The sequence below is a fragment of the Leptodactylus fuscus genome, chromosome 11 (assembly GCF_031893055.1).
Source record: "Leptodactylus fuscus isolate aLepFus1 chromosome 11, aLepFus1.hap2, whole genome shotgun sequence".
NCBI classification, from domain to species: Eukaryota; Metazoa; Chordata; class Amphibia; order Anura; family Leptodactylidae; genus Leptodactylus; species Leptodactylus fuscus.
Genome location: NC_134275.1, coordinates 6,171,900 through 6,193,866, shown reverse-complemented (window position 1 = coordinate 6,193,866; position 21,967 = coordinate 6,171,900). Strand labels below are relative to the sequence as shown.

The 21,967-nt window shown below is 38.3% G+C and overlaps 1 protein-coding gene across 1 annotated transcript in view; it reads right to left on the bottom strand.

Moving 5' to 3' along the window:
• The window catches only part of HS6ST2 (heparan sulfate 6-O-sulfotransferase 2), a 244,150-nt gene that overhangs the window by 154,074 nt on the left and 68,109 nt on the right, over positions 1 to 21,967 (bottom strand). The gene's annotated exons all lie outside the window — the stretch shown is intronic.

Here is a 21,967-nt window from a genome sequence, read left to right as displayed (position 1 = left end):
AGCGCTGAGAACAGGAAGCTTTGAGCCTTTCCTGGGCAGTATAAAACACAAACTCAGAACTGGCCTGAGATTACGGCGTCCCTAAAGAAAGCGGCTGTGGATTTCAGATTGACCATAATGTTTGATTCATGTTCTCCCAGCTTTAATAGCGGCTTAGCAGAACATCACAATGCATATCTAGACAGGCTCTCCTCGCTGCCATAAATAAGACCGTTTACACGGAGGTCTATAGATGGGCTCAATACCGGCGTAGTCACCACTACTGAGAGTAGACTAGGACGGTCCTAATGATAGCAGCAGGGTTGTCCCTTGTGTATACGCCATTACAACATGCCCCACAGCAAAGGCTGACAAGTCTCCGGGACCTCTTAGATGTTCATTAAGGCAGCCATGCATAAAGGAGGTTCATGTGGCGGCCACTTCCGTCTCTGTAAACTTGTTTATTCTAGAACCTAAAGCGGCATATGGCATGCCAAGACTGGCAATAGGAGGGCAGTATAATAAATGAGCATGTACCCACTGGCTTCTTACTGCTAGCTTTAGCATCCCAAATTTATCACATGAGAATTTTCCTAAAGGGAATGTAAGTTATGCTAAACAGATTTATCTTCTCTTTGCATATACACAACATTTCTGAAATATCCATGCCTTATATTCCTGTTTTCTGCAGTATAATTGTCAGCTTTGCTGTATAGACTGGGACAGAATATGCAGAGCAATATCATTATCATTAACGTTATCATTAGAGGTTTGATCAGTTGGCAGCTATTAGGCTAGGACTACGACATTGGTTCTGAATCCAGTTGGATGATCAAAGATCACTGGGTTGTCCTGCGACGCCTTGTTAGTGAATGGAGTCATATGTTAGCCCCTAGGGTGTGATCTGTTTGCAACTAGAAGTTGCAATCATGATCCTAGGGAGTTGCAGCATGACGTATTAACATAAGTGAATAAGTTGCAGGGTGTCCCGAAGGTTGTTGGTTGTGCAATGTCAGTTGGCGCCAATGTCATTGTGTTGCTCTAGCCTTCTGCTCCCCAAAAAGTTACAGACTCCTTATTAAGTATACTTTTATTTCTCCAGCCACAGTGTGCAGCGATACAACACATAATCACATGACCACACTGGGGTGACGGGGACATGACTACTAAAGTCACAGGGTCACTGGAGTAGCAAGTGAATTACCTGGTGAGTAAGGGCGTATTCACGTGACCAAGTTTTAGTAGCCTGCACTGGATTTAGAGGCCTGAACAGTAAGTCGTGACCAGGACTCCTCGCTCTATAGTTATCTATGCTGCTAGGAGTCCATTCCTCCCATACTGTCCTGTCCTATACTATAATCAAGACTATGAGCACAATAGTGTATATGTCATCAGTATATGTAGCGATTACATCACAGACATTATGTGACCTTTGCCCTATGGTGACGATATCGCAATGGGGAATTATATTTATTCCTCTTACTTGTATAGCACCAACATATTGTCAGTCACTGTCCTATACAGGGCTCACAATCCAAGTCCCCTTTCGATATGTATTTTGGGGATGGGAGGAAACTGAAGTACCAGAAGGAAACCCAAGCAAACACGGGGAGAATGTACAAACTCTCCTGCTGCTACCTAGGGTTGAGGGATCAAGATTGGAAAAGATCACATCCCGATCAGTGATCGAGCAAATTTCACGATCGGAATGGAAAATGATCAGAAATCTGATTTTAAAATCTCAAGAATGGCTCAACCCTAAAAGTGACTTTTCCCATAGCGAAGCATTGACTAGGGCTGAGCAATCGGGATCTGGAAAGATCGGATCCCGATTGGCGATCGAACAAATTTCACGATCGGGATCGGCTGGAAAATAATCGGAAATCGGATTTTAAAATCGATCCTGAAATATCAAGATCAGGTCAATCCTACTGCTAACCACTGAGCCACCATGATAGCCAACAGTTTTCACTGTGGAGCAAAATTTACCACATATGTCCAAATTCCCAAAACTGGCCTGTGGATTTGTGAAATTTGTTGCACTTATATTTACTAAATCCTAAATGTTCCATCTGCCACATACGAAGATCTTCTTGGTTTTTGTTATAATGTAATAGTATCTTTTGCCACATCCTATGACCACTAGCTGGTGCTACTTTCATCTCCATAAAACATAATTGGAACAACATTACCTGCCCCCCTCCCCGCACCGATAAGCATTCAATGTAATTGCGCAGTAATTGTAACGATTTAATTTGTCCCGTTTTTCCTTCCAGTACCTTAAACTCCTTTAACCCCTTGCAACATGGAAGCAACATTGTATCCAACGTTCTATCCTGAGCGTCTTTTACTGCAGTTACAGGAAGGTTAAAGGATTCCAATCAGAAAAAAAAGAAGAAATCAATTCTAAAACCTATACCCACTTACATATACCTCATTGTGGTTAAAGTGTTCTTTGATTTTTTTTTTTTCCTCCAGCTTGATTGCTTTCGAAAGTCAATTGTAAGCACTTTTACAGCATCTGGAACTGAAATGATTTTTAGTTCTTAAAGAGAGGCGCTTTGTTCAGTCTCTGAATACTTCTCGGAGTAAAGCACGTTATTAAATTGTTAAGCTTCTCCACATTAAGTCTAAACACTCGCATGGCGGATAGAAGTGGCACACATACTGCTTTAAATAATATCTCCAGGAGAGATCTGTCCTTCTTCTGCAGCGCCGCTCACTAACTCGCACAAGTGGAAGAAGCTTTTTAGGAAAGCAACTGTTATCTTGTCTTACATGCAGAAACTTAAAAATTGATGACCCCATCTCTTTTTTTGGATAACATTAAAATTCAAGCGCCTCGGTTTCTTGGTTGACGCAATGATGTCAAATATAGTTCAGATTCATTCTTTAAAGACTGTGTAGGAAATTGCACAAATTGCCCACTGCTGAAATTGCACAAGCTGTCGCCGCTATTGCCTCGTTAATCCTAATGAATCCGATCCAATAATTGATTAGTTGTAGATAGAAATTATATTATATATTATCATGACTAGTCTTGTGTATTTATACATTTTTATTTCCAAATAATAATAATAATAATAATAATAATAATAATAATAATAATAATAACAAATATAATAATAATAATAATAATAATAATAATAATAATAATAATAATAACAAATATAATAATAATAATAATAATAATAATAATAATTAATATAATAAATATATAATAATATATGTGTGAAGTTTCTCAATACCTGAAATAATAATAATATATAATAATAATAATAATAATAATAATAATAATAATAATAATAGCTAATAATAATAATACAGTTTATTATTATTATTATTATTATTATTATTATTATTATTATTATTATTATTTCAGGTATTGAGAAACTTCACACACCCTTTACTTACCTGCTAACACCAGACTATTATATGTAAATGCAATATTCTAGTCTGCAGCAAGCTTGTGAGCTCCCTCTAGTGGTGGTCACCAGGAGCAAGTATGTTATTCTACCAATACATCCAGCTGATTACAGCACAGTTGGATTTTTTTTCTATCCCCACCTTTACTGAGAAATCATTGCTTATAGTTTCAGCATCCAATATGCTAATTAGGAGCTTTACTGTCAGGTGGGCATCCTGGGGTGGAGCAGACACACTGGAACTGTCCACCTGACTATAGAAATCTTGATTAGTATATTGGAGGCTGAAACTAAGACCTTATGCACACGACTGTAGTGGTTTTTAGGCCGGGTTCACACAGAGTATTGTGGCTCATCATTTGGTACGTACACGTCGCGGGATCTTTTGCGGGCCGTATACGCTCGTATTGTTTTCAATGGGAGCCGGTACCGTACACGCAGCGCTTTTTTGCGGCCGCCGCAAAATCACGGCCGCAAAATAGCGCCGTGTGTACGGTACCGGCTCCCATTGAAAACAATGGGAGCGTATATGGCCCGCAAAAGATCCCGCGGCAGGTACGTACCAAATGACGAGCCACAATACTCCGTGTGAACCCGGCCTTACTGTCCACATATACTAATCTGCAATATGCAAAAAACATGTCCACAATCATAGATCCTGCACTACGAAAAATATCCACATCACATCAGTATACCATCCACAATCACTCTTCTGTGCCTCATATGTAACCAGGAATAGTAAGTGCTTCATAATTGGCGGTCCTTGTAGACACACAACTCCCAAAAATGTGGTCGTGTGTGGGACCATAGCAATGAAGAAGTCTGTACTTTTATCTGCCATTGTGGATAAATACTATGGTTGTGGGCATGAAGTTTTACAAAACTCATTGCTCAGGAATGGTGGGGGCTATAGAAAAATCCCAATTGCACCAGAATCCATGGAGTGGCATTCTATCATTAGAATGAGTCTTCACCGAAGATGCTCCAGTGACGCCTCTGTCTTCTGCCACGTTATCAGCCACGTCATCAGCCACCAGAACCAACTGCGCAAGTCTAAGAGGCCACAGGAAAATGGCTGAACAGACATGCGCGGTTGGCTCTGCCGGCTGATGGCGCAGCGGAGAGATGTTGGCAGAAGAAGACAGAGGCGGCGCGGATTGGAAAAAGAAAGGTAAGAGAAGAATAATCTTTCTTAAGGTTATTCCGACCTTTACTTTGTTACAAAAGAGATTCTAACGATAGAATCCCTTTAAAACAGACAAAAATGAATATTCACAAAGTGTCCTCTCCCGAATAGTTAATCTCATACAAAAAAATCTAAAAATGTGCAACACGAAGTAAAAGATAATGTAAAATTACCGTCATAACCGCCGCATTTATCATCTCTCCCGCAAGCAACATATGGCCTGAAATAAATAAATAACACAACAAAACACCTGTCAACTCCTAATGTCGAGATAAATCGAGAAAATCCGCGCTGCCTCTTCCAATATTCATAGGAGAATATTAAGATGGATTCCCGGCTCGATTTCATTTACCATTCAAGACTAAATAAAGTCGACCACGGAGATCAAAATGTCTGTTGGACGGATAAGAGAGCGACTCTCTCTCGCCCAAGCCCTACTGACACCTGAGGAACCCACAGAGCCATTATCGCTCTTGTCTCTCATCAGCGAGCCTTTCATGTCCTCAAGTCTATTATTGATGTTCATTTATTTCTAGAACCTTCCCTCAGCCATTTGTTTTAACTGGACAGTTTTTGAGATGAAATAGAAGGAGAAGAAGAAGAAGAAAGTGAACTTTGAAGAATACGGCAATCAGGAAAGCTTTTTGTGGTTAAATGTTCTAATTAGATAATTATTGACCTTCACATTGACATTCTCATTTGTACACGACCAGCGATAATTACAATGCTAGTAATAGGAAAGGGCTTTTTTTAATCTTTCTCAGCATTACCTGCTCTACACCGTGATAAATGGATATCCATGCCCACCATTTATGTACAGCACATCTGACCTATTGTACTGGAATTTCACAAACTGAGTCAAACGACAAAAAAAAACCCACAAAACGAAGGACGCTTTATTCTAACATCCAGTTTCCAGGCTCGGGTATGCCGAAATTGAATTTTGCAAAAAATTTTTATTTTATTGAGACTATATAACATTATCTATAATAATATACTACGTATTTATCTGTTGCTAGACATATGGCTCTTCTTATTTCTCCGCTAATTGTTAAAGGGTAGGGTTGAGCCGATCGTGAGATTTCAAGATCGATTTTAAAATCCGATTTCCGATCATTTTCCAGCCAATCCCGATCGTGAAATTTGCTCGATCGCCGATCGGGATCCAATCTTTCCCAATCCCGATCGCTCAACCCTAATTGTATATTATATATACATTGGGGTTGAGCTGATCTTGAGATTTCAAAATCTGACTTTCGATCATCTTCCAGCTCATCCCGATCGCGATTGTGAAATTTGCTCGATCGCCGATCGAGATCCGATCTTTCCCGATCCTGATCGCTCAACCCTAATTGTATATTATATATACTGTACAGTAGGGTTGAGCCGATCTTGAGATTTCCAAATCCAATTTCCGATCATCTTCCAGCCGATCTCGATCGTGAAATTTGCTCGATTGCAGATCGAGATCTGATCTTTCCCAATCCGATTGCTCAACCCTAATTGTATATTATATATGCAGTAAGGTTGAGCCGATCTTGTGATTTCAAAATACAATTTTTGATCATTGTCCAGCTGATCCCGATCGTGATCGTGAAATTTGCTCGATCGCCAATCAGGATCCGATCTTTACCGATCACTCAACCCTATTAAAGGGGCTGCCCTATTAAAGAACAAGTGTCACATATCAATGGAGGTCCAACTACTATATTTCCCCAACGATCTGGAAAGTTCCCTGTGTCTCTTATGTGAATGACGCTCCTATGCGCTACATTCACTCCTATGGGGTGGCCAGGTCTGCCGGGGATCGCATTTTCAGCAGCCCCATAGCAGTAAATGGAGGGCAGGTAAAAAATGAACGCTGGCACTGATTATCCTGATCACCGGAGGACCCAGAAGTTGGATCCCCAACAATGTAACACTCTTCCCCTATTCTACATAGAGGATAAGGGTCCATAATGGGACAATCCCTTTAAAGAATCTAGACAAGGTGTAAGTCCCATATTAACCACTGGGTGGCCACATATCTTATAAACTATAAAAAGAATTGCAAATTAAATTATTACAAAATTTGTGTTTTTTTTAAAAGCTGATCATCTTGTGTCATTTAAGACAGGATTGTAAGGAAAGACATCGGTACGTGCAAATAGCTTATGTATAAATTATAGATGAGGAATCTCGGGCTACCCTTGTAAGAGTCACTAACAAATTGTTGCACTTGCTTTGTCTGACTGTCTAACTTATTACAAATGGCAGCTACAAGGAAAGCATGCGACCATCTGCAATTTCCCCCATTATAATCAGTGACGTGCATTATAGAGTGGCAGCAGCTCCTACTTTTACATTCTTCTTAGAATTATTCACACATTCCTATTTAAAGAGGTATTCCCATCATTTAATATTATGACATATTGGTAGGATTTGTCAGAAGATTATGGTCAGTAGGGGGTCCAACCTCTGTTATCCAGGAGTGAAGCACTGGAGGTCCATTACACCTTTCTCATGCACTGGGAACGGCAACACAATGTCATTCAAGTAAATGGATTGTCACTCACTAATGCTACAGACCCTTCATTCCAAGGGTCGTGGGGTCCGGCTGTCAGACTCCCAGTGATCAGAAAGCGATGGCATATCCTTGTGATATTCCATCATTTGCTTCAGTGTAAAAGCAACTAATAGGCACCATAAAAAGAAAAGCTTCTCTTAAGAGAACAACAATTCACCTGGTTTGTGACATTTATTATTGTATCAAACCCATTGGCAGTCACACAATTATACCGCAACAAAATGTGTTATAGAAAGTTACACTAAATATAAAAACACAGACAGTATAGGAGCCCTGACAGTGTTATAAATGATGCTTTATAGATAGGTTCCTAGGAGCCCTGACAGTGTCATGCACTATGTTTTATAGATAGGTACCTAGGAGCCCTGACACTGTCATACACTATGTATTATAGATAGGTTCCTAGGAGCCCTGACAGTGTTATAAATGATGCTTTATAGATAGGTTCCTAGGAGCCCTGACAGTGTCATACACTATGTTTTATAGATAGGTTCCTAGGAGCCCTGACAGTGTTATACACTATGTTTTATAGATAGGTTCCTAGGAGCCCTGACAGTGTCATACACTATGTTTTATAGATAGGTTCCTAGGAGCCCTGACACTGTCATACACTATGTATTATAGATAGGTTCCTGGGAGCCCTGACACTGTCATACACGATGTATTATAGATAGGTTCCTAGGAGCCCTGACAGTGTCATACACTATGTTTTATAGATAGGTTCCTAGGAGCCCTGACAGTGTCATACACTATGTTTTATAGATAGGTTCCTAGGAGCCCTGACAGTGTCATACACTATGTTTTATAGATAGGTTCCTAGGAGCCCTGACAGTGTCATACACTATGTTTTATAGATAGGTTCCTAGGAGCCCTGACAGTGTCATACACTATGTTTTATAGATAGGTTCCTTGGAGCCCTGACAGTGTCATACACTATGTTTTATAGATAGGTTCCTAGGAGCCCTGACAGTGTCATACACTATGTTTTATAGATAGGTTCCTAGGAGCCCTGACAGTGTCATACACTATGTTTTATAGATAGGTTCTTAGGAGCCCTGACAGTGTCATACACTATGTTTTATAGATAGGTTCCTAGGAGTCCTGACAGTGTCATACACTATGTTTTATAGATAGGTTCCTAGGAGCCCTGACAGTGTCATACACTATGTTTTATAGATAGGTTCCTAGGAGCCCTGACAGTGTCATACACTATGTTTTATAGATAGGTTCCTAGGAGCCCTGACAGTGTTATATATTATGTTTTAATGCAATTTAAGGAGTGGTTTACACTGAACTTGTTTAACCCAAAACAAATCTGACACTCAAGTCAAATGAATCAAAAACTAAATGAATCCTGAGAGGTTCTCCCATTACCATTAACATCTCCCATTACCATTACAGTGTAAGGGTTGTGAAACTCGCATAAAGCTCATTACTGTGATTGGAAAGATAATTCAGGGATAACTTAATAGAGAAAATATGTGTTTTTGTTGGAGTCAACCTAGAAAATTCTAATTTTATAACTTATTCTATTCAAACCTATCAATGTCTTTGCCAGGGCGAGAACATAAAATTGGAAAACTGGTTCCTATTGATAGAAGGAATTTATGCTAGAAAAAAAAAAGTCACAGATGAGATCACAATCACTCATTGGAAAGCATTATTTATATGAGCTAGTTAACCTGCCCTAGTGTTAATAACTATAATTGAACACCACCTGTCTTCCTCTACGTAACATCAGAATGTGCTATAAAATCCAGAACAGCAAGAGGTGGAAAACTGGCTCGGTGCTTCACCCAGGTCCTCTAACAGCTCTGATTTCTAAAGCCTTCAGAATGCTGCTCAGGGAGTGCAAGAATCTGAAAGCCGAACTGGGTCGATGCCAAGACACTGCCTTTTAAGCAAGGTTATCTCAGGTATAATAGCAAGAACAGAATTATACCTATTGGCAGGAGTTACCCTGTATAATACATAGCCTTCTCATTGTGCTCATGGCTGGAGACGCTCACGATGCTCTAAGAGAATATATTCCTGACTCAACCAGGTGCAAGAAAAGATATGAAAAACTTGACCACAACAATTATATCCAATGACAATGTGTTCCAAACCAAGGAGGACAAAAAAAGAGTCTAACCCTGCTTCAAGTTGAGTTCAGGTTATTACACAAAACCCCGGAGTATGCTGTCCTCGGAAAAACGTGATACTATTAATCAATGTCTTCTTTAGATAACAGGTGTATAACAAAAGGTTACAATGCCACGTAACTGAAGAGTGGCAGCAATGCTGGGAACCTGGAGCGAATCCGAGAACAGTGTAATGAGATACCCAGGTTCACTCGTTCATACGTGAACATTGGCTTCTTACAAGCTCTAAACTTTCCCTTTCACCTTGTTAAGCTTTACATTGTAACTACTGTATATTTATATGTATTATATCACAGCAATAAACTACTATTTAAAGCAGATTCGAATTTATACTATAAGAAATAAGCCCTAATTCATTCATGTAAAATAAATTAATATAAAAATATACGTAAACGAGGCAAAAATAAAATGGTGCCTGGAAGAATTTCTAGAAAATATATCTCAAGACTGAATTAAAGTTGCTGCTAAATTTAATAAATATATCTAAATCATGAGATGATTGTGAAAAATGTTAAACTTTAATATAAACTTAAAATTTTAACTTTTAATATAAATTTATCTTAGGCTAATATTGTATGCTAACTTGCACAAGGGGTGGGATTGAATGTACTTTATGGTAGGAGGTCTCTAGGGTACTGGTACTAAGTCAATCTCATATTTTGCCATAATTATGAGTCATTTACAGTTATTCTAGTTATTTTTAGTTATTTAATTTGAAATGTGAAATTTCAAGTAAAAATGTAAATAAAAAATTAAAAATGACATTTAAGTAAATCTTAAAAAAAAAAATCACAAAATTTAAGTAAAAATTAAAAATAAATTAATAACATTAACTTAAAAAAAAAATTAATATTGTATAATATAATTAAATAATATAGTATAATATTAATTTGCATAAGGGGTGGGTTTGAATGTACTTTTGGTAAGAGTGCCTAAGGTACTAATACTAAGACAATCTCAGATCTAATTTAATTGTTGCCATTATAATTGTGAGTCATTAACAATTATTCTAGTTATTTTTATTTATTTAATTTGAAATGTGGAATTTCAAGTAAAAATTGAAGTAATAATTGAAAAAAATAAAAAAAAATAATATTGTATGTTAATTTGCATAAGGGGTGGGTTTGAATGTACTTTTTGGTAGGAGGTGCCTAGGGTACTAATACTAAGTCAATCTCATATAGAATGTAAATTTTGCCATTACCATTATGTCATTTTTCAATCATTCTAGATATTTTTAATTATTTAATTTGAAATGTGAAATTTCAAGTGAAAATTTAATTAAAAATTAAAAACGACATAATTTAAGTAAAAATTTAAATATTTTTTTTTACAAAATTTAAGTAAAAATTAAAAATAAATTAATAACATTAATTTGAAATTTAAAAAATGTAATATTGTATGTTAATTTGCATAAGGGGTGGGTTTGAATGTACTTTTGGCAAAAGTGCCTAGGGTACTAATACTAAGTCGATCTCATATAGAATGTAAATGTTGCCATTACAATTGCGAGTCATTTTTCAATCATTCTAGATATTTTTATTTAATTTGAAATGTGAAATTTCAAGTAAAAATTTAAGTAAAAATTGAAAAAAAAATTAATATTGTATGTTAATTTGCATAAGGGGTGGGTTTGAATGTACTTTTTGGTAGGAGGTGCCTAGGGTACTAATACTAAGTCAATCTCATATAGAATGTAAATTTTGCCATTACGATTATGTCATTTTTCAATCATTCTAGATATTTTTATTTATTTAATTTGAAATGTGAAATTTCAAGTAAAAATTTAGGTAAAAATGAAAAACGACAACATTGAAGTAAAAATTAAAAATAAAATAATTACAGAATTTAAACAAAAATGAAAACTACAAAATTTAAGTAAAAACTAAAAATTAAAAAAATTAAGTTTGAGTAAAATGTAATAAAAAATACAAAATGTAAGTAAAAATTAAAAATAAATTAATTACATTAATTTTAAACAATAACAAATATCTAATACATTTACTAATATTTATAATAAACATATAATTATAATATATTATTTTCGACAATTAATTCCATGAAATAATCTAACAAGCAAACAATACTAAATGTTTAATTCTAAGTTAACATTATTATATTAAGATTTATTAAGATGACTTACAATTTAGATTTTAGATTTTCAGAGTCAATAACATTTTTTTGTATAAGGGAACTGATACAATTCTTAAATTCCATGCACATTGAAGTAATGTGCATTAACTCTGAATGCAGAGCACAGAATCCTTATGGTCCAGCTCCTGGAAGGAACATTATTCTCTACGTCCATATATTATTATGACTAAATAATCCAGGTGAGCATTGCACAGGCCCGGATCTTTTTGCAGGTACATTACCTTTTGGTTACTGTAGGTAATCTTGATTTGTGGAGAGATGGGCCATGCATTGCACACAGGTTTACACCACACACTGTACGGATAACTATCAGCCTGTTACTGCTAATTGCTGGGATAAGAGGAGGGGGCTCGGTACAGATCGCTGCAGCACCTGAGTGTAATTTCCACACAAATGGGAGATTATGTTACACTGCAAATTGTCATCCATCAGAAACAAGAAAGAGAGCTCACCCAAAGGACTAAAATCAATATCTATTCACTTTAATAGCAGCAGATACATTTTCTCCCAAACAGGTCTTAATCGGGACGTACACTGCAGTATTGTGTTTATATGCAATGTGAATCTTTGCAAGGCCTTGTGTTATCTGAAATGTCAAATTTGATTTTGCAGAGAAAAAAAATCCACAGATAAAAAGGTATTAAAGACGTCTATATTGCACACGGAATTAAATTACTTTCACGTTCCGCCATAATATTTAATAAGCAGGAGTAAAGTAACAGAAAGCAGGAAGGCGAGGTTTACGATAACACCAGCTATGTGGTTTCTGATCTTCATCCAACCCTCATAAGGAACGTACCAAATCCTCAGGACCGCGACAACAAAATCCATACACAAAAAACAGAATTTACTGTTATAGATGAAAAATAGAGAATATAACATACCACTAAGTAAAGGTAAAAATATTGTAAAAGTATCAGATCTTTTCATTATGTAGAATCTAAAGTACTTAATGGTCTACATGACTCGAACGGAGACTGCACGGAAAGCACATGGATCCCATTATAGTCTATGGGGTCCATGTGCTTTCACTGCACACCACTTGCCGTAGGGGTCCGCATTTGGACTCCCCAAACGGATTACTGACACAGACGTGAACGACACCTTAGATCTATATAACACGACTAGTAAATCTTGATAAGAGTGATCGGAAGTAGAGACAATTTATTTTATCCAATTTTTATGTGTATTCTCTTTTACATAATTTTACAAAATTAATCTCTAAAAACAAAATCTATATAATAAATGCATTTATTTATTTTTTTATTGTCAGATAAAAATTTCCAATGAAGACTCTAATTCTAATAAGTCTTTGCTTCAGTGCGAGTACATGGAATTTACTGTGTTAATAAATGAGAATCATTTACACAGAAGACAAGAACAGGTGCACCTGAAACTCCATCTGATCCCCTTAAGACCTCATGTACGTCACTGGGCACGTAACTGAGGGATTAGGAGGTGAATAAACAGAAAATGAAATCAAGAAGAACTACTGTAACAAAGGCGTTGGTTTACATCTAGATATCCCCCCCACCCCCAGATTATCCGTACTCATACGCTTCAGGCCCATATACCCCAGTAGTGGACCTAAAAACTTACATGTCTATCTCTAACATGAGATAAACGAGACTTGCCCTCCAAATTTCTTCTGATCTCTTCCTACAACATACTAAGCCCAATGGGATTTGTCATTCTTAGAAAGATCTCTTTGTGTGATCTTCATATAGAACTGTCTATGCTTTTGCTTGCAGCTTTCAGTCCCCATCAGTTGTACCGCTCATGTTCCTACAACGTATGGTAGACTAATCAATAAGATAATAAATCCGTCCAATTCTAAATGCCTCGAAAACCTTATTGGGAGAACCACCCAAAATTGGTTGTTTACGGCTAAGGCCCAACTTGTGGAAACTCGGCAGAGAAAATTGCTGCATTTTACAGTAGTAACAAGGTGAATGCGATTTTGGTTAATGTGGAAACGCAGCAAGTTAATTTTAGCGGCATACACGTGAATGTTTTCCCTATCGATTTAATAGGAGTAGCCAAAAAGGTATAGGAAAATGCAGCAAATACTCAAGTTTTCTTTTAATTTCGACAGAGTTTTTTTTTTTACAGCATGACTCTATGTACAGCCTTAGCCGATTTTAGGTATGTTCAAAGAAGAACAATAGGAACTAAAAGGAAAACAACATGACTATTAAGGTGGCCATACAAGGTGTAAACATGATGAAACTTTCAAGAGAGACCTGCCCCTTTTCTTCCTGTGTTCCAGCTTGCGACAGTTGGTTTCTAAAGTCAGACCTTCCCTAATAACAGGGAGTGAGCAGCAAATTAGCAAAAAGGGAGACAACATGATTATTAAGGTGGCCATGTCTGTGGTGACCTCCATGCGGGAGAACAAATCCCACCCCATGTATGGGACCTTGATGGGACTTGGCAGCACTGTAAGTGACTGTCTGCTCCACCCCAAGTGTTAGAAGGAGCTATTGCAAGTCCTTCCTTCCAACCGTGACCAGGCTGTATAATCTACATCAGACCAAGCGAAGACACTCCGCACAGAGAACTAATGATTATGACTATGAAGTCTTCCTTCTTTCTTCTTCTGTTCCTTAGCTGCTATGGACTCCTAGTATATCTTCTCTTCTCAGCATATGTGTGTCCTGTAATATATTACTGTGTATTATCCTGTATCTGTATTACTATGCTGCTGTAACATGCTGAAATTTCCCCACTGTGGGACTATTAAAGAATTATCTTATCTTATACAAGGTATAAACATGAAGAAACTTTGAAGAGAGACCTGCCGCTCCCCCTTCTCTTCCAGTGTTCCAGCTTGTGACAGTTGGTTTCTAAAGTCAGACTTTCCCTAATAACAGGGAGTGAGCAGCAAGTTATCAAGAAGGGAGACAACATGACTATTAAGGTGGCCATACAATCTTGATAGTCTTCCAGACTCTCAATACTCAACAACAACCTTGATAGTCCTCCAGTCTCCCAATACTCGACAACATGACTATTAAGGTGGTCATACAATCCTAATAGTCCTCCAGACTCCCAATACTCGACAACATGACTATTAAGGTGGCCATACAATCCTAATAGTCCTCCAGTCTCCCAAAACTCAAGCACATTGGGACCAACCAAGTGTTTTTAATAGGGAGACAGAAATAAGCCATTGCCTGACAACTCTGTGGTGACTTATGTCCCTTAAGAATAAAATGATAGGACATGTTGCAATCCAACATGCCCAAACTTTCTTTCCCCATTATCTTCTAATTCATATAGTCTATGGGAATCTATAAAACTGCTCTTGGCCATAATATTTGCCATTCTTATCCCTCTTTCCACTGGTATCACAACTTTATAAATCACTTTTTGCAGTTCCCGGACCACGCACATCAGCTACGCTCACCATCTAAAATAAGGTAAAAGAATTCCGGATTTATTCATCAACAGTTTAGATCCATATGTAACAGGAATGAGGCACCGCTAAGGTTTTTCGGATCTGCTGCGGTCCTCACTCATAGCAATAGAATATAAATCATAACAGATAACAAAAAGCTTTGCTGTTATCATAAAATTTTATGCGACTTGAGAGTATGTAAGACAGATGCATCAATGCTGACATACAACGTGTGCACCTTAGCCGTAAAAGGTCCACGGTTTATAAATGTTCCCAGATTTACATCAACCATTTACGCGCGATGACATGAGAAGAGAAGCTGTCGATCATTCAGCCGTGGTATACCATACAAAAATCTCGTGAACCGGAATTGTCTGCCATATCGGAGGCTCATAGACAATAGTGCACTTTACACACCTTCAACAAAGGCTTTTCCTTTTTTAAGAAATGAAGATATTTTGTGGATGGAATCGCAGCAAATAATAGTGTCGGTGTCATCAGAGCCGGACCCTCTCCTGTTCCAGTTTTGACAAATATGAAATTTTATTGTGCGTGTGAAAGGATACCCAAGTTTTCATCAAAAGTTGAAATATTTTTAGGGTTTCAAACCTTCATACAGGGGGTCCTATCCGTTTTCTACTACTAGTGGCCACATTATGGCTTCAGAATATTTTACACTACTGTCTGAGGCGTGGGGGCATGTACAATACAGAATAGTAGGCCCCCCTCTGCTATCCAATATTAATACTATTGGTTGATGTACATGTAATTCTGCCAAAAGTAACTGTAAAACACCTGAGAAAAGTGACTACACTATAAGAGATCCAGGGACAATGGACTTCATTTCCAAGTTATGATGCAGCTAAAAATCCCTGACCATAAAAAGGAGACCTGAGCACAATCAGAAAAGCTGCTTGTTGGCAATAACACAAGCATCTAGTCAGAAGTAAATAGGTCTGTCTGTGATTGAGCCTCAGCAATGACATGGGTACGTTGAGCGCCATGATGTCATGATGCTTGGTGTGCCCATGTGACCACTGGTGGCCCAATCACAGGCCTCAGCTGTGACCCCAGGCGCATGGCATTACCAGGAGAGCATCGGATGGTGCAAGGAGGCCCAAAAAAGGTAAAGAAAGGTGAGTATCATTCCTCATAGTATAATGTGGCAGCCATTTTAGTTGACCCGGGTAAATCTCCAATTGTTCAGTTCATAAGAAAAAACAAACAATTTATTAATATTTGGGTCAAATCCAGTGTGGTATGAATTGGTTTGTCTATCTCTAATAGAACATATTGCAAAACGGTCCATATAAACATAGATCCGTGCACTATTACACGCCAATTTTCTTGGTTCTTGATGCATTGAACATTGGATGTATCAAATATTAATGTGATGAGCTCGTATTATTTATTAATATATTGATATAGGTTCTCTATATTGTCATTAATTGTAACATTGAAAATTTATGGAATACAGTTTTACTATTTGCGGCAGTTTTTTACTACAAATTAAACAAAGTATGGAAATTTGTGTGCTATGAGGAAACTATACGAAGATACCATATGTATAATATACAAATATAGATACAGAATTGTAATAAAAGTAACAAATCTGTTCGCAGCAGCAAGACAAAGGTTATCGAGAGATTTTGTTCCTACGTTGTATAAATAAGTGAAAATAAAATTGAAAAATTATCGGAATTAAAGGAGAGACTTCAGTATAGACGTAGATAGTTGTATAGGATCAGAATGTATCTATAAGTAATATAGAAATATCTGTCCATCAATCTATAGCATTAAAGTATAACTTTACATACGGACAAGAACATTGCATCACACGCCTTTCTCCAGTCGATATACATGGTGTGATGCTCATGGTGTGATAACCTTCACTTTGAAAACAATTGTATTGTGCTGCTGGTAATTGGGTCCCTGTGGAACTTATGGTGTGTTTTCTACAGGGATCCTGCACTCAACTTTACAGACTCAGAAAACATCCTGTAAACATCCGCAGTGACAAAACCACCAGGGACTGGAAGACTGCAGTGTGCAACGTGATACAAACATTATATGGGCCAAACAGCTGGTCGTGGCGATAACCCCTGTGGGGTAACACCTTGGTCATACACCATTACAGGGCACTCATTAAGCCTCTAACTCAGGATGAGGCAACCGGCACTCTCTTTGGGATTTGTGCAACTTATAACTTAGTAGGGAGTCTATCAGCAGTTTGGTTTCTAAAATTGATAATAGAGTTATATGGAGAAACGGAAGGTCAGTGTAAATTCACCGAGAGTTGGATGACCAAGAAAGCCATGATTTAATGACCCAGATGCCACATGGTCAGAAGATGGCTGTGGGGGAGGTAGCTCAGTAGCAGCAATGGTGCAGATCCAACCAGAGACCGGGACACCAAATATGCAGCAAACAGGTTTATTTTTTTAAAAAAACAGGAAAATAAATACATTTTCCACTCAGGCATAAAAGGAGCCTTAACTTCATGCAAAAAACGATGTGAGACAAAATCCTGCTCGTCCGAGCACTTAACTAAACAGTAACAATAAACTAACTATACATGTGGCTTACTAGCAGCCACACGAATGAACAAATTAGTACTTAGAGTATTAGGACAGACCCAGACGCCTCCTCTCACTCCCAGGATCTGGGATTCAGACTTTTATGGCCCAGTAATGAGCCTATGACCCACACCTTGGCTGACGCCTACTTCAGACCACATATAGGTCAGAAACCTGGGGCTGATATAGCGGCACTCCAGCACTCTGCAGGTCACCTTCTCACATGGCCCAGAGTTGTTTGCACTGAACACTCACCAAGATGTCCTCTCTACTCTAGAGCAGAGGCAAAGTGTAAGAAGTCTTTAATGTATAGGGCATTGCATGTATAGGCAGGCACATTGTGATGGCAGTGGTGGGGCTTTCCATTGTATATTTCTTGGACATGTATCTTGCATGATCATCACCCCAGTTATGTTAATGCTGCCCTCCTTGCCTTTCCCTCTCCATCAAGTTTTAAAAATTGGAAAGCCCCAATGTGTGGTTGGTCACCACATCCCTGGCAATGGCAGCTTATGCTTTGGCCTTTCAAGAACAGGTCCCACAATGATCAACTGGTCCACAAGAGCAGTCGTTCTCTGACAAGGAGTTGTCTTCTGGATACTTAACCACAGGATCTATTTATTATTACATTAGATTTTCTACCATTTATTACCTTTGCAGATATTCTCTGTATATTATAATTTACAATTGGCAGCAGTATTCATACAGTCAAAATATATCATGCGGCAAATGCGACATTATCATTAAAGTGTTTAGAAATCCTGTTATCTTCCCACACAAGAAAAACTCAGATTGTTTGATTTCCTATGAAAGTGATGTATAGGTGCGTGTGAAATTAGACTGAGAACCAAATTAGAGAATCTATATACAGCAATATAGAACGAGATCAAAATTATAGGAAGGACTACAATGTAACAAATAACATCAGACTTAAAAACATACTAAAGCCCCGGTCACACCGGTGTTCGGGGTCCATTCCACTTAAAAGATGCGGAGAGAGAAAAATACTGCAAGCAGGATCCCGTTATAGTCTATGGAGTCCCCATTTTTTAATGGGGCCCCAAACAGAAACCTATGCACTGATGTGAACCAAGCCTTATCTGGTATTGCTTCCAATTGTAATGACCTTTACTATTCATAGGTCGTAAAACACGATACTGTATCTTTATAGTTTTTATTAATATTCCATTGTAATATATTGTTCTAATTACCAATGGGATGTGGTCAAGGTCATTTGATATCTTACGATTGACTCTTTATTAACTCTTGATACTATAGATATAGCCATAAAGCTGTCTAGAGAAAGTATATAGCGAAATATTCTAAAGAAGTAAGGAAACATAATATATTTATACTATACTATATGTCTCTGTCATGGCTCCACGTGAAGCCCCGGTGTTTCCCTCTGTGCTTCAATTTCGAATCTTGGCTAAAGGTACATTGACAATAATAATGTCACAGGCTCTGGCCGTGCAAATGCCTCAGAAGTATAGTTGTAACACACCAAGGGACCGAGAGGTGTTTTATAAACACAAGTTATTATTATGGGCCCTCGCCGGACCTCTGGTGTTTAGATGATGAAACTGGAAAGAGGCGGTGAAGCATGAAATTGGTTGGAAATGATGAAGTGAAGATCTGCTTTTTTGCAAGATTGAATCCATTCAGAAAACACTGACAGCAGGTCTATAAAATGACTATGAAAACTGATAGCATTGTATTCCGAATGTTACCTTACATTACACTACTTAACATCCAAGATGCACACCCCTATCCTTGTTATACTGACACCGAAGCTCACACATGGTAATAGGCTCATTGATGTATGGATTTGTTTCTCGAAAAAACAATTTTCACATTGCCAGGATCTGAGGATGAGAATCGTTACGTTATATCCTTGGCAGGAAAGACTATTGGAGACGCAAACTCAAAGTTTCTTGACTCACGGATTAGACCTGACCACCTACGGAGTATACACATCCCCGAACGAGAACATAATCCTCATCATTATTCTTGTCATCTTACAGAATGCAATGTAGATGTTGTTAATTTTGAGATTTTTCACATTTTGGAATTCTCCACTACTACTATAGCCATAATATAAAAGGTAGCGTTTTTGCAAGAAGCAGCTTCTGAGCTACAGATTTGTTGCCTTTTTTGAGCCAAACCCAAGAATGGCTAATGACTGCCAGATTGGAGTTGAGAAGGAATTTTTTTTCCCCCTGGGGCAATTGGCATGAGCCTCGTGGTTTTTTTTTTTTTTGCCTTCCCCTGGATCAACACTGTGGGGGATTGTAGGGCTATAGGTTGGACTTGATGGACTGATGTCTTCATCCAACCTCATCTACTATGTAACTATGTAAAAGGAATGGGAAATATCTAGAAAATTTCTTATACTTCTCCCTTCTGCTCAATCCACTCCTGGCTTTGGCTCAAAAATCTGCAGTAAAATCTGCTTTTCCGCAACGTGGGTGTTAGGAACCTGATGCAACAATAACAGACAGTCCTGGGCAACCAGAATCCCCCCAAACCTAGGCCAAACAGTCCCAAGTGTACAACGTTTTCCTAACCAGAGCGGATCCAGGCCCCAGAGGTCTTCGCCAGAGCTCCTGATGGTGGAGTTGAAATTGGTAAATTCCTGGACCAGAACCACAACTACTCAGAGATCGCCACACATTCTGTGCACCCCAAGTGGCAGAGGACCCAGAAAACCCAGTAACATTAACCTCAGCAGATGAAGAAATCGGACGAGCTGGTCAGCTCCAAGGTTCTGTTTCCAGGAGGAGACCGGAATCCCCGTAGAGTATTGTGGAGGTTCTGGCCCTCCTTCACAAGGGACCGGAAGTGCCCTTCCAAGCCGATCCAGCGCAGCAAACAGAATGGGCCGGCAGCCTCCGTGTGGTTCAGCCCGGAGCTCTGACAGTAGAACCTTAGCCTTAAACTCAAGATGGAGAAAAAGAAAGAACTGTAATTTGGGTTGAGCCAATCTTGAGATTTCAGGATCGATTTTAAAATCTGATTTCTGATCATTTTCCAGCCGATCGCGATCGTGAAATTTGCTTGAGCCGATGTTTTCCAATCCAGATCGCTCAACCCTAGTCAATGCTTCTCTATGGGAAAAGTCACTTTTAGGGTTGAGCCAATCTTGAGATAACCTGCTACCTCGATCTCGCAGGAAAAGATCAGGATCGGAATTCCGATCACGATCGTGAATTTACTCAATCGCTGATCGGAATCCGATCTTTTCCGATCCCGATTGCTCAACCCTAACTCTAGATGCCTTCAGAAATATATAAAAAACTATTATTTTTTTTAACCTTTTTGAATTTTTTATTCTCTTGAACATTCTTTTTAGCGACACCTGGTGATTTAATCACATTCGTCGTCCCGATCAGAAAGGCGAATAGTAAAAACTCTGCCACTACGTCAAAAGACATTTAGTCCCTGCAAAAGAAACCGCCTGTAATTAATTTAGATCTTGTTAATATTTATATTTTGTTTAATGAAAAACAAAAAAACAAAAAAAATCAAAAGGCTGAAGACTATAAGGAAAAATAGCACTTTTTAATTAATTGCCATGTCAAGAGAAACTAATTGAGACGCTCCTAGAACGCAGCCTGAAGCGAGAGACTGTCATATTAAAGTCTATTGGTTTTGCAATTATCGTATTAATCTAAGCTTAGACCTATTTATACTGTAAATGTGGAAATGGTATATAGGAACATCATTAAAACATCTGCACATCTCCTACACGAAGAATCTATTATAGACGATAACAGAATAAAACGCGCTAGCCATAATACGAGCCCTGATAATATAATTGGCGAAACGCGGAAATGGAAATCTATTTATACGAGTTCAACAAGCCGCATAGATATTGTATCGAAATTATACATCAAGTAAAGACATGTAAAACTTTTCCTGTAATCAGTATATAATATACATTGAATAAGAATTCTGTCTTATCAGCTTGTCCTGAATTGCTGATTAACATGTATTATGTAAGGTTTTATTTGGGCTGGTGCGGCGGTATAATAGAAAGTGATTAGTTCACGCATAGACATTTATTGCATTGTCTCCCAGGGCGTTATCTTGCGTAACTGTTGTATTCTACCTCCGTAAGGATCTGCATTCTCCATTAGAAGTAATGCTTCGAGAAGACAAAGCAAATCTAATGTAGCGTGGGATGGAGCATAGCAGCGGATACGGTGCGTTTTCCAAAATCATCACAGCATGTCACTTAGGCCTGGTTCACATGGGGACCCACCGAACGGACCACCGAATGCATTGGCAAGCGGTGAGCTTATGAATGCACATGGACCCCATAGACTAGAATGGGGTCCATGTGCTTTCCGAGTGGTGTCCGCACGGACATGCAGACAGAAAAGTACTTCTACTTTCCTGTCCGCATGACACCGCATGGGAAGCACACAGACCCATTTTAGTCCATGGGTTCTGTGTACTTTCACCACTTACCACTTGCCAATGCGTTTAGTAGTCCCCATTTGGTCTTCCCATATGGATTACCAAACCCAGATAT